Below are 14,203 nucleotides of genomic sequence, written 5' to 3' on the forward strand. Positions count from 1 at the left end.
AGAAATCCTTGAGGAACAATGTGAAGGTTAAGCTTCCGAAATTCCTCATGGAGAAGCGGTTGACTTTGTTGTAACATCAGATTGTTACAATAGGATTTACGACTTAGCGCATCAGCCATGACGTTGGCTTTCCCTGGGGTGTAGGTTATTCCTAAGTCGAAGTCGGTGATCAATTCGACCCAACGTCTTTGCCTGAGGTTCAGATCCGGTTGGGTGAAGATGTACTTCAGACTTTGGTGATCAGTGAATATTTCGCAACGATTACCGAGGAGGTAATGTCGCCAGGTCTTAAGTGCATAGACTACGGCTGCAAGCTCTAGATCATGAGTGGGATAATTCTCCTCATGTGGGTGCAATTGCCGTGAAGCGTAGGCAATTACGTGTCGATCTTGCATGAGAATGCAACCTAGTCCTTGTCGCGAGGCGTCGCAGTAGATAACAAAGTCCTTAGAAAAGTCTGGCGGTACCAGCACGGGAGCAGAAGTCAGGCGTCTTTTCAGTTCCTGAAAGCTGTGCTCACATTGTGGAGTCCATTCGAACTTCTTATCTTTCTTGAGGAGTTCGGTTAGAGGTTTAGCAACCTTGGAGAAGTTCTCGACAAAGCGACGACAATAGCTCGCTAAGCCCAGAAAGCTCCGAACTTGCTTGACCGATTCAGGTGGAGTCCAGTTAAGGACGGCTTGAACTCGCTCGGGGTTGACAGCAATACCTTTACCAGATATTACATGACCCAGATAGGTCACTTCTGACAACCAGAATTCTCATTTAGAAAATTTGGCATAAAGGCGATGCTCTCGAAGTTTCTGCAACACCAGCCTTAGATGTTCGGCATGTTCTTCCTCGTTCTTGGAGTAGATGAGTATATCATCGAGGTAAACCACGACGAATTTATCCAAATACTCCATGAAGATTGAGTTCATTAACCGAGAAAAGGTGGCTGGAGCGTTGGTTAATCCGAAGGACATGACGGTGTACTCGTATTGGCCATAACGAGTGACAAAGGCCGTTTTAGGAATGTCCCCGTTTCTGATTTTGATTTGATGGTAGCCCAACCTCAAATCCATCTTGGAGAAGACTGAGGATCCAGCGAGCTGATCATACAGGTCGTTGATCCTGGGAAGTGGATATTTGTTCTTGATTGTGACCAAATTAACAGGTCGGTAATCTACAACCATCCGGTCCGTACCATCCTTCTTCTTGACGAATAGGACGGGGCAAGCCCACGGAGATGAGCTAGGTCGGATGAAACCCTTTTTCAAGGACTCATCGAGTTGTTTCTTAAGCTCGGCTAGTTCTAGGGGTGCCATCTTATAAGGTCTTCTAGCAATCGGAACGGTTCCTGGAATGAGGTCTATTACGAACTCAACATCTCTGTCAGGTGGAACACCTGGCAATTCCTCTGGAAAGACATCCGGGAAGTCACGGACTACCGGAACGTCCTCAAGGTCTGGCAAAGGGCTGGCGTTAAGAGAATATAATTGTCGCTTGGCTATTCGAGTCAAGACATTGACTATCTTCCCCGAAGGATGGGTGAGTTGAACAGTCCTAGAGAAGCAATCGATTTGGGCATGATGAGCCGACATCCAGTCCATACCCAGAATGATATTAATATCTGAAGATTTAAGGGCTATCAAAGACGCGAGGAAAACAAGTCTGTCGACTTGGATCTCATTTCCATAGCTTACCCTAGAGGTCTGCCATCTAGAACCAGGGATAGAGATTTCCATAGTGGATGGCATGTCACAAAATGCAACGTTATGCAATCGAGCATAACTTTCGGATATAAAAGAATGAGAGGCTCCTGTATCGAAAAGAACAGATGCCGGGTGGCAATTAACAAGAAGCGTACCGAGAACGACGTTGGGATCCTCTTGAGCTTCTTCGACAGAGACACAGTTGACATGGCCACGTGAAGCGATGACCGGCTTGGCGTGGAATACTTTTCCTGTCGGCTTGCCACGGCCAACAGCTTTAGCAGATTGATTGGGGTTGGTCTGGGGGCATTCACGCATATAGTGACCAGATTCCCCACACTTGAAACAAGTCACGGAACTGGTACGTGGAGGAGCATTGTTAGTTGGACCTCCATAGGGCTTGGCCGGTGCAGACTGTTGAACGGGGCGAGGCGCCTGGAAGGATGGCCTCGGTGTGAACCTGGGTGGCAGGGCGGTGTTGGGTACCCACACGCGGCGCTTCTGAGGACCAGCACCGGATGAGGAACCCATGTCACGGCCATGCTTGCGTGTTGCGTCATAGTCAGTCTGACCAGTTTCGGCACTGATGGCTTTGTTGACAAGTTTCGAAAAAGATGTGCACTCATGCAGACGGAGGTCACGGCGAAGCTCAGGACTAAGGCCCTTACGGAACCTTGCTTGCTTCTTGGCGTCAGTAGACACTTCCTCAGTTGCATATCGGGCGAGATTACCAAACTCCCTGCTATAGGCATCCACAGAAAGTCGGCCTTGGGTGAAACTGCAAAATTCTTCACGTTTACGGTCCATGAGACCCTCCGGAATGTGATGTTCACGGAAAGCCTCGCTGAATTCAGCCCAAGTAGTGACATGGCCCGCTGGGCGCATAGCTCCATAATTCTCCCACCATAGACTGGCGGGGCCTTCAAGATGATATGCAGCAAAGGTGACCTTGTCAGCCTCCGCTACCAGCGCGGAACGCAGTTTGTGAGAAATACTGCGAAGCCAGTCATCAGCGTCGAGAGGCTCGGCGGAGTGGTGGAACGTGGGTGGATGCAATTTGATAAAATCACTAAGTGACACCACGTTAGCCCTCTGATGGTGTGCTGTATTCTGTTCAATACGCTCCAACAAACGGTTTGTCTCCCGCTTGTTTCTCTCAGCTTCCATCATCACCTCGGCTAGTGAAGGAGGATGAGGCAGATTTGCATCCCTGGCTTCACTGCCTTCGGCCTGCTCTTGAGAAGCAGGGTTAGCGCGCGTGTTGACCATCCTAGGTAAACAAGACAATGATTTAGTCAGGATGGTAAAATTCCGACATAGGATTCATAATGTAAGAAATAACTCGGAATGCAAGATGATCATCCGTATGACATGGTAGATACAGAAACTGCTTCTTTTATTCCATCGTCATACACACCATACAGGGTTTAGTACAAGACCAAACAAAGTACTATTACGGTGAAAAGAGGATTACATCTCATCGGAGGCATTCCAAGCTCCTATACATTATTTTTCTACACCTCCGGAAGGAGTACAAACTAGGTCATATCCCACGAGTCACGCGGGACGATAGACGACACAACTAGTGCGAACTAGTGATACTACCACTAACTCAGACCGATCCGTAGTAGTCCTCGTAGAAGTCACCTCCATAGCCTGGGAGCTCAACATGATCATCTGGAAACAGACGATCTCGCGGAGCTTGTGGACCATAGGGGCTAGGATGAGGCCTTGGACCAACAAACGGTGGCCTGCGGGGACCGCGAGGTGGGGTGATGCCTCCTACATCACGCCAAACCATCACGTCTGGCAGAGCAGATCTCACAGGATAGAGATCGCGCATATCTGAATATCCAGCTTGCACCGCCGGTGCGAACCGAGTCAAAGTGGCCCAGTGGTCAGCACGGGTGTTGAAGAGCTCTAACCTTAAGGCCCGATTTTCACGGTCCTTATCCTCGAGCATCTCAGCAGTGGTGCGAGTTCGTGAATCCTCCTGAGTGAGGTCAGCATAGATAGCCTGGAGATACCCTTGCGCTCCCGGAAGTGATCCTGGCATATACCGGAAATCAGAGTCCCGAAATAACCCAGATCTGACTCGCATAATGGTCATCATAGAGTAGGCGGCGTCCTGCACAGCCATCTCAATAGTAACCCCGAGTCCATAGGAGCAGTGAAGAGGCTCGGTGGATCCAGGATAAGATGGAAATATCCTGACAGTGCAGAGATACTGGCTTTGATTAAAATCTCGGAATTGCTCTTCGACCGTGTACTCGGGATACCAGCGGTATCCAGCCTCAGTCATTACCCTGACCAACTTAGCAGTATGGCCGGGTACATCTAGGCATCGAGTCAGGCGAACCACTTGATTGAGGTCGCGAGTGGCCATCTGAAAGCACAATCATAATGCAAAGGCATTAGAATTTCTAGCAAAATTTCGGCAGCATGACAGCTGTAAATGCTCAAAAAGGATTTGAGACATTTTACAAAGGATTTCGTACACACTCATCATCATCATATCAAAGTTCTGAAACCATTCTGGCAACATAATGTGGTAGTAGAACTGAACTAGGCTGGTAACCATCAAACTTATAAGGTACTACTGATTAGTAACTCGTGATCCTGATAGAGAGAACAGATCCTAATTCCTTAACCCCCGGTGGAAGAATGGACTGACTCAGATCAGAAAGTCATAAGGTATAAGGAGTAAAAAGAGCCTTACGTTCCAACCCACAAACAATTCCCCTACATATAACTAAAGAATTTCTAGACTCAACATCGACCAGTTTGGCTTGGAGAACCTACAGGCAGTCCGGCTCTGATGCCAACGCTGTCAGGACCCCGACTCGATGTCACATCGATCTAGCTGGTAACACCTCATATCACTTTGCGGCCTCACGCACGGTATCCCCACGGGTGTCGTCTTACCTTTTCCCGGGACCGTTTGCGCCTTTTGGCTCACGTATATGACAGTGTCGCTAGCATCCATATGATAAAGAGCCCAGGCTGACATGACTAGTCGTAAACCCAAAGTGGCACAGACTTACAGGGACAGGCATCCATGACCCAGCTTCGAACGTGTCGGTCATCAGCAAGTGGGTCCGGGCTGTAGCACTAGGCTAGCAGGACTCCGGTAAACCGGGCTGTAGCGGGCTAACAGGACTCCGGTACTCAAAGCGTGACATTTCCCCGAAGGGACAGACACAGGAACGAAGAAGGACACATGCCGGCCAGCCTAAGTGTTCCAGAGCAGTAGCAAGCTACCATGGCTCAGCGGTAACACTAGGAGACATTTCCCGGTAAGAGAGGCTACTAAAGATAAACAACTACATAGTCAGATCCCACACATACCAAGCATTTCAATCATACACACAATATGCTCGATATGTGCAAACACAACGAAGCATCACAACATGACTCTACGACACAAGTACTTTATTTAAGGCTCAGTGAGCCATACATAACATACACAAAGGTACGGGTCTCACGACCCAACATACAAGTCATACATTCATACAAACCAGCAGCGGAAGTAACTTGTCTGAGTACAGACAACTAGTAAAATAAAAGAGGCTTGGAAAGCCTAGCTATACTACGTGGTCCTTCACAAGCTCAGGGTCACCACCTGGGTCTTTAGCCTACTCGTTGATGTCAACGTCTACATAGAACCCATCAGAAGGGGTTGCAGCGTCTTCTGTAAAAATGTAGATTATAGCAACATGAGTACAAAGGTACTCAGCAAGACTTACATCAGATCCTACATACATGCTTAGTATCAAGAAGGGTTGGTGGAGTTATTGCAGCAAGCCAGCTTTGACTCTTGGCTAGACTATCCTACGAGACTCCAACTTGAAATAGTTTTGCGCACACGAGTCCACTACTCACCAATTCAATACACTACCGAGGATCCACCTCCGTCTTCCTATGGAAGAGCCATCCTCGGCACTCACACTTATCTTGAGGCTTTTAACAGTTTCCATTTACTTGTCTATGAACTGTATAGGCAAGCAAGTAGTCCTTTACCGCGGACGCGGCTATTCGAATAGATTATGATAACCCTGCAGGGGTGTACTTCTTCATACATGTTTCCACCACTTAGCGTCTGCACACGACATGTGCTCGGCAGACTTCAAGCGAAAGCCGACGTGGGTGTAGACCACGACCTACCTAAACACTTAAGCCTCTAGTCCAGGTTTATCGCCTATTCAGGTTCCATCCGCAGGGAGTCCGGCCGAGGTTTCCCATACGGCCCCGAACGATGTGAACAGGGTTCCCGAGATACCTAACGGGTATTCGGTACACCCGGCCACGTACCTACCGCATCACAGCCCACCCCTACGGTCAGCGCTGGCCACGGCCTCCAGTAGGCTACAAACACCAGAAACTACTTGCAACTCCTGGACGGAGAACTAGGGTGAATAAGAAGCCGAGAGGGTCCATTGGTTTCGGGCCCAATGCATGGTAGTAGCTGATTCTTAAATCACACATACAGATCTCAGTGCTTAAGGTCGGCTTCAATGAAACAACCCACCATGTACTCCTACATGGCCTCTCATCGATACCTTTACCAAATCGTGTTCACCACACCACTCTCATTACCAACATAATCATTTCACTCCAGCCCATCACCCCGATGAACCAGACCTGACACGACTCTAAGCATAGCAGGCATAGCAAGGTAGGAACAACACATACATATGGCTCAATCAACTCCTACACATGCTAGTGGGTTTCATCTAGTTACTGTGGCAATGACAGGTCATGCAGAGGAAATGGGTTCAACTACCGTAGCACACAGCAGTTTGAATCGCGTTGTCTTAATGCAGTAAAAGAGAGCAGGAGCGAGAACATGGGATTGTATCGATATGATCAAATGGTTGGTTGCTTGCCTGACGGTTCGATGCACTGATACGGTTCTTCGCTAGGGTAATCAGGGTATTCCTCGGAGACAGAACCTGCCGCAGAGAGCACCGATACACAAACATTACCAAACAGTATGCAACAATATGATGCATGCATGAGACATGGCAAAATGAGTGTATTGGGCTAATGCAACTAAAACCAGAAAGGTTTGAACAAATTTGAATCAAGGATTCAAATTTCAAATTCAAATATGGTCTTTTAAAGTGCTTTTCCTTGTTCTGATTAAAACATCAATTTAACTTGTTTGATCATGCATGAAAATAGTACAGATGGATAGATTGGATTTTTCTGATCATTTTTCATATATAATTTGTCCAATTTGGAGTTACAGAATAAAAGTTATGAATTTTTGAAGTTTAATAATATTCTGGAATTTCCTGATTTAAATTAAATCCAGAAAATCAATTACTGCGTCAGCCTGACGTCAGTGTGACGTCAGCAGGTCAACGGAACTGGTCCAGGTCAAACCTGACAGTGGGTCCCGCATGTCAGGGTGATTATTTTAATTAAAACTTAATTAAAACTAATCCTGTTTAATTAACAGGGCTGGGCCCCACCTGTCATTGACTCAGGGGAGTCAACCAGGGCCCACCCGTGGTCAAAGTCAAAGTCGGCTGCCGGCGTTTAGCCGCCGGCGAGCCCGACGCGGCGGCGGGAGTGGTTTTGGCCATTTCGGCCACCAGAGGGGCCGCGGAGACCACCGGAGTGGAGCTGAGGACAACCCGCAGCTCTTGGCGGAGTCCGTTGGGGTCGGGGTGGCCGGAGTCGACGGCGGCGAGCTCGGCTGCGGCCGCCGGGGTTCGATCGTGCACGGGAACAGGGTTGGAGCTCGAAGTCGAGCGAAGCGAGGTGCTAGGGATGCTCTACGGGGTCTTGCGAACTCGTTGGACTCGCCGGGGTGACCAAATGGTCACCGGAGCTGCGTCGACGGCGAGCTCGGCGACGGCGGAGGTTCGGCCGTGGTGGGGAGGAGGCTACGGTGGGGAAACGAGGGGGAGGAGAGGGGGAAACGGTGGCGTAGCTCACCGCGGTTGCAGTGGGCGTCGAAGTGGGCTCGGGGACGCGCTGGAGACGGCGAATCGACGGCGACGGTGGTCGGAGCCCGAAGAGGGGAACGGCGACGTGGCGGCGATGCAGGGCTTCCGGGGAGCTGTGGAGCGGTGGGGAGGAAGAGGGGGTCGTGGCGGAGCTCCTGAGCTAGTCGGGGGAGCGAGGGGTGGCCGGAGATGGCTGCTATGGCGAACGGCGGCGAGTGTGGTGTTCGGCCGTGTGAGAGAGAGAGCGAGGGAGAGGAGAGGAGAGCCGGGGGAGAGTGAGAGAGAGCAGGGGGAGAGGCGTGGCGTCGTCCAGAGCATCGAGCGAGGAGGGGAGGGCAGGCAAGCAGGCGAGCAGGTGGCGTGGCGCGGTGGCGCGCGCGCGCGCCGACCACACTCCCCTCCCTCTGTCGGGACGAAGACGACAGAGGAGGGAGGTGGGCTGGGCCGGCTGCCGGCTGGGCCAGCCAGCTGGCTGGGCCGCACAGTGGAGGAGCCCAGGTAAGCTCCTCCTGTTATATATTTTTCTGTTTTTTAATTTCTGACATCTGTTTTGATTTAAATAATATATTAAATCATTTATTTAACTTATGCCAATTTTTGCAGGAGCTATTTATATTATTTCAGAGCTCTTTTATAATTGGCATAATATTTGGGCATATATTAATATATATAATTAATATATTTCCAATGCAAATATTTATGCATTAATTTCAAATGCCCAAAATAAATGTCCATGAGCCACTAAAAATATTGGTTTGATTTTTATCTCTGTCCAATATTTTCAGAGAGCAACATGAGCATTTTCTGGGACCCTTTTGGAGAAATTTTTATTTGGGTCATTTTCAAAATGGTTCTGAGGGTTTCACAGATCCCCATTTCAAGTTTCTGATGAAAGAGTAAACATGATGCAACACTCTAATGCATGACTAGCTAGGGTGTGACAAGAATAGACAGAATATAAGTGTGGGAAACTATAGAGCAATAACAACACTTGTAATGTGCATGACATGAGAACATAACTATTTATTCAATTGAAACTGAAATCGACATAGAGCAGGTTACAATAGCAAACCAGTTAAAGAAACAGGTTTAAAACATACCTGTTGCGCCATTGGAGTTTCAATTCCATCCTTCAAATTTGAAAATAGTTGGTATGAGTAAATACAATAATGCAAGGGTAAAGGAGTATGAACCATAGCTACAGAACCTGACCGGAGAACAAATCTTCTTCTCCTTTAAGCGTTGAGTTGGGATTCGGAGTGGTGGTCCTCGTGCTTTGGTCACTGCAGTTCCCTTACTAACTGCTCGTGTTTGGGTGCTATGTGGTGGAGACGGTGTTGTGTCAACTGGAACTGGGTTACTATCTGCTAGGGTTGGGGTTAGAAGGGGTGTAGCTGGTTCTCTGTCCAATTGGGTAGGGGTACAATCTGCGAGAGTCTGGGTTATGTGTGGTGGATCTGGTCCTTGGGCAAGTATAACCGTGGTTCTATCTGCATCAACTGGTAGCACTATCTTTTCTGAAGACCGTGTTGTTACTCCCTTAGATAATGCCATCACCCTCTCCAATTCAAATGGCTGATAAACAAGAAAAGTAATTGGAAGTATAGACATTGTATCATAGACAGGTCCAATGGATAGTGGGGAATAAAAGAGGGCATGAAATAATTCATATTTATGTTGTCTAACCAAACAGGATAGCATGACACAATTTCACATATATGATGGCTAACTAAACAGGATTGCATGACACAATTTCACATTATGATGGCTAACTAAAAAAGATGGAAAGACATAGTTCAAAATATGAGACAATGTAAACAAGATGACATGACATAACTATATAATGTGTTTATTAAATATGTTGGCATGCCATAATTCACATACATTCACGGATAGAATGCCATAATTCAAAATATGATGACTGTAAACACTAAACAGGATGAGATGATATAACTATATGATGTCTTTATTAAATGGGTTGCCATATCATAATTCAGATAGATGATGTGTATGTACTATGTAAACATGATGGCATGATATAATTCAAATATATGATTTATATAGTAAGAAGGTAAGGAGATGGCAATCCATATATGATGTAAAAACTAAGCAATGCAAGACAACATGCATGTCATGGGTAATATAACCCTGCCAAGTTTGAGCATAGACCTCAGGGGGGAAATAGGACTGGTCATCAGTCTCTGAATCCTCCTCTAAGGAGCTCTCTGTAACCAGCAAGATGTCTGCTTCAGCAAGTAGCATTGTCTGCTCTGAATACCTTGTTTTCACTCCAGATACTTCCATCACCGCTTCAAATGGCTGATGCACAGGAAGAGTAGTTGAATATACAAACGTTGTCAACAAATGGAACACATAATACAAAAAAATGATAGCATGATATAATTCACATACATGATGATTGGCTAAACAGCATGGCATTGCATAATTCGCATATATAATGCCTTTGCAACAAGATAGCATTGTATAATTCACATATATAATGTCTTGCAACAAGATGACAATGCATAATTCACATATATGGTAATTAGACACTGAACAGGTGGCATTCACACAAAGCATGTCTAAACTAATCAAATGACATAGCAATCTGAGACACCATACGCATGATATGAGCAACATAACCCTGCCAAGTTAGAGCATACACCTCGGGGGGGGGGGGAATAGGACTGGTTATTTGTCTCTGAATCCTCCTCTGAGGAGCTTTCCGTAACTAGCGAGATATGCGCTTCGTCAGATAGCATAGTCTTCTCTGAAGACCTTGTTTTCACTCCAGAATTTGCCATCATCGTGTCAAATGGCTGATGCACACGAAGAGCAGTTGAATGTACTAACATTGTTGATAAATGTAATATGTAACGAAAGAAAAGGATGGCCTGATATAATTTACATATAAGATGACTGGCTAAGTAGGATGGCATTGCAAAATTCACATATATGATGTCTGGCTAAACAAGATGGCGTTGCATAATTCGCATAAACGATGAATAAACTAAATAGATGGCATTCGCACAAAGGATGTCTAAACTAAGCAGATGACATATTTGATGTATAAAGTAAGCAATGCAAGACACCATATGCATGATATAACCAACATCAGCATGCAAGTTAGATCGTAGACCTCAGTGGGTAAATAGGAGTTGTCTTCTCCTTCTGAATCCCCTTCAGAATATATATCTTCCTCTCGATTACAATCCGAAATGCATGGAGGGGGGCTGCCTTTGCGCCTACCATGGAGCGACATCTGCATGAAATTTTATTGCCATGCAAGGCTCGTCTCTTTTGCTCTACATGTTCAGTTCCATTGTTTACAATAACTGTCATGCATAGGAATAAAACATAGTGGAGATTATGTAAGGAGTGCATGCAGAAATCCAGAGTGATGGTAGCAACCTGTGGATAGACCCAAAACCAATAATAGAAGGTAGATAATGGCTTCAGTTAAAAAATACAGATGATGGCTTCTTTACTGTTTGTTTCCCACCCAACATGAAACTCATAGTAGACACCGGAGATTAACCAGGTAGTAGATAGATACTATTGATTGCGGCCCTGATATGTACCCCACAACCATTTAAAAACTCAAGTTTGACCATTAGTTTGGAGCTGACTCAGAGTCTAATCGGTGAACAGGACTATAAAGTAGCATGTAATATTAAGCGATGCATAACGTAAGCAGACACGAAAGAGTGCGACCTCTCTTGCGGACCCGTGTAGTCCTCGAGGTCATCTGCTCGGTTGATGATGGTAATGCAGTTTTCATGGCTGCCGGCGGCGAGGAAGAAGATCTGAGGCAGCGAAAGACAGTCTGGAGGCCGGATCCCTGCTATGCTGGACCCTTCTATCGTTGGAGCAGCTGAGCTGAGGTGGACGACGGCGCAACAGGAGCGGGACAAACCATGCAAGGTTTTCTTTGACAACTATCTGTAAGAGAAGTAATTCTGTAAGGGCTCATTTGAATTGGAGGATTCCAACAATGCAGGGATAGGAAATAGACAAGAATAGGTTAGGAAGGCATGTGCAAAACAGAGAATTTAAGAACACATGATTTCTGCCAATCTGGGTGTTAGATTCACAACAATTGGAAGATCACAGGATGCAAAGAAGCATGGTGAGATTAAGTCAAACCACAAGAAAATGTACGGTTATAATGCTATTATGCTACTATATCTTAGTCTTGTTCTTCATGAATAGGTACTTGAAAAGGAGGACAAGTGAAAATTAAAATTCCTACGTTTTTTCTTTCAAGGAGACACTAAAGGAACAAACCCGTGTGCTTAGTGGACAATATTTATAACATGTAGAGTAAAAAAGAGATGCAACAAGTGTACAACCTCTTTGGCGAACCCATGTCGATCTCAGCATGAATGGGTTGGTCGGTGAGGATGCTCCGGCTGACTTGGCTGTCGGAGGAGGGGAAGAAGATCTTAGGCGTCTGGAGATGGAGCCCGAGGTACTGCTCCGCTGTGATGGAGGGTTTCGTCGTTGGAGCAGCTCCGATGAGTTGTACGACACCGAGGCTGAAGCAGGACAAGAGAGACAACGAACAATGTTAACCTGAGTGGAATTCTAATAGCATCTCCAATACATGATGTAAAATACATAACCACAAAGTGCTAGATGTAAAATACATCAGCCGCTCATCTCTGAACTTAACTGTCGAAACTGAATTTAACTGTCGAAACTGAACTTAACTGTCGAAACTGAACTTAACTGTCGAAACTGAATTTTGCTATCGAAACTGAATTTTGCTGTCGAAACTGAATTTTGCAATCGAAACTGAACGCACTAGCAAGGTGAGGCTACACGTCGGTCGACTGACTTTTTCATCTCTGGTCAGTCGATTTTGCAGCCGTTGGATACAAAATCAACAGCCTGCGGTTCATCTTCAACCTCCACCCCCCTGAGCCGCCAGCCACCACCGGCCAAACAGTAGCCCCCTGCCGCCCGCGGCCGGCAGTGCGCCGCCCCGCCCGCCCCGAAAACACTCCCCACCGCCGGTCCGCCGCTGCCCTGGCCATCCCTCTAGGCCCCCCGTGCCGAGCTTTTTCTCCGGCGATCCTCACGCCACCGCCCCGCCACCGCCGGCGACCACCGCCCCCACCCTGAACCCTAAGATAGATAGTGGGGTACCTCTCCGATAAGCCCCCCTCCCCGCTGCGGCTAGTTCTTCCTTCACCCCGTCGAGCCCCCCCCTGAAAATCGACTGACCCAAAAGTCGATTCAGTCGACTGAAGTGTAGCTAAATCGGAGCAGCATCGCAAGCAAGAGAAAGAGCGAGAGCAGCAACGCGAGCAAGAGCAATAGCAATAGCAAGAGCAGACCAGGCAGGGGACCGAGAGCAAGAGCAGAGCAGCAGTGCGAGCGAGAGCTAAAGCAGCAGCAGCTCCTACTGATGTAGACATCGCCGCCGAGGGAGCGACGCCGTGGAGGAAGTGGCCGGCGATGCCGCCATGGATGGAGCCGCGCCGTGTCGGCTCGGGACCGAGCGCCGGCAGCACCGTGAGATCGAATAAAGAAGAAAATGCGGCGATTAGTGTACAACCTATTTGGTGGCGCCGATTAGGCCGCAGCTTCATCCGAGGAAACGACGATGATGATGCTCTTCCGGTGGTGCACGTGAAGACGGCAGTGTGGGAATGGAGGTGGCGCGAAAGACGAGGGGAACGTCGGGGCAACTCCTTGGAGGTGGAGGACGGGGTGGCTGAACCGGCGGGACCACGAGATCGACGACAGATCCTCGATACGGTGGATGAGGGACGTCGAGGTGTTGTTGTGGATGATGTCGTCGGGGAAGAGGCTCCGGCTGGGTGGCGGACGGAGTAGGGTGTGGGGCTTCGTCGCGGGTTTTCGCGGCCTCGATGTACGAATGGGTGGGCGGATGGGATGGCAGTGGGGAACCATGGCTTAGGGACGCGCTTGTCCGAAATGTGGGGTAAGTTACGAAAGTACCCCCACCGATTTGAGGCGCTTGTTTCGGTTCAGGGGTACCACGGGCATTTCGCGTGTCGGGACTTCACAGGAGGTGGGAGTTTTCGCGCGCGTTGTAATTTCGGAATAGCAAGGCACGGGTTGAGATGGAGGGAGTTGTCGGACCACGACGAGACAAAGATATATCTTAAATATTTCGGGCTAACAAGGCGCGGGTTGAAATTTCCGGACAAGCCTAACGTGTACTATACCAAATCAATGCGCACTACAAATGTCACTCAAAACTTTGAATTCATGTTATGTTCAATTAAAATATTTTGCTACGTGTATAATGCATGCAATCTACTAGTCAAATGAACGTTTTAGTGCATTCCAAACGTATATACTACCGCTTCAATATGAACTAAATTTGAATTCGTTTCTATATTTGAATAAGATCTACAGTAATGATTGTTGTGAAGTCAAAGCATTTGAATTCGTTTCTCTGTTCTATTTAGATCTACAATCATCATTATTGTCAAGTTAAACCATCGTTTGTGTATTATCTTCACAGCACACCACATGATTAGTCCCGAGTTACATATGAACTATGTGTACTATATG

The sequence above is a fragment of the Triticum dicoccoides genome, chromosome 3B (genome assembly GCF_002162155.2).
Source record: "Triticum dicoccoides isolate Atlit2015 ecotype Zavitan chromosome 3B, WEW_v2.0, whole genome shotgun sequence".
Classification (NCBI taxonomy): Eukaryota; Viridiplantae; Streptophyta; class Magnoliopsida; order Poales; family Poaceae; genus Triticum; species Triticum dicoccoides.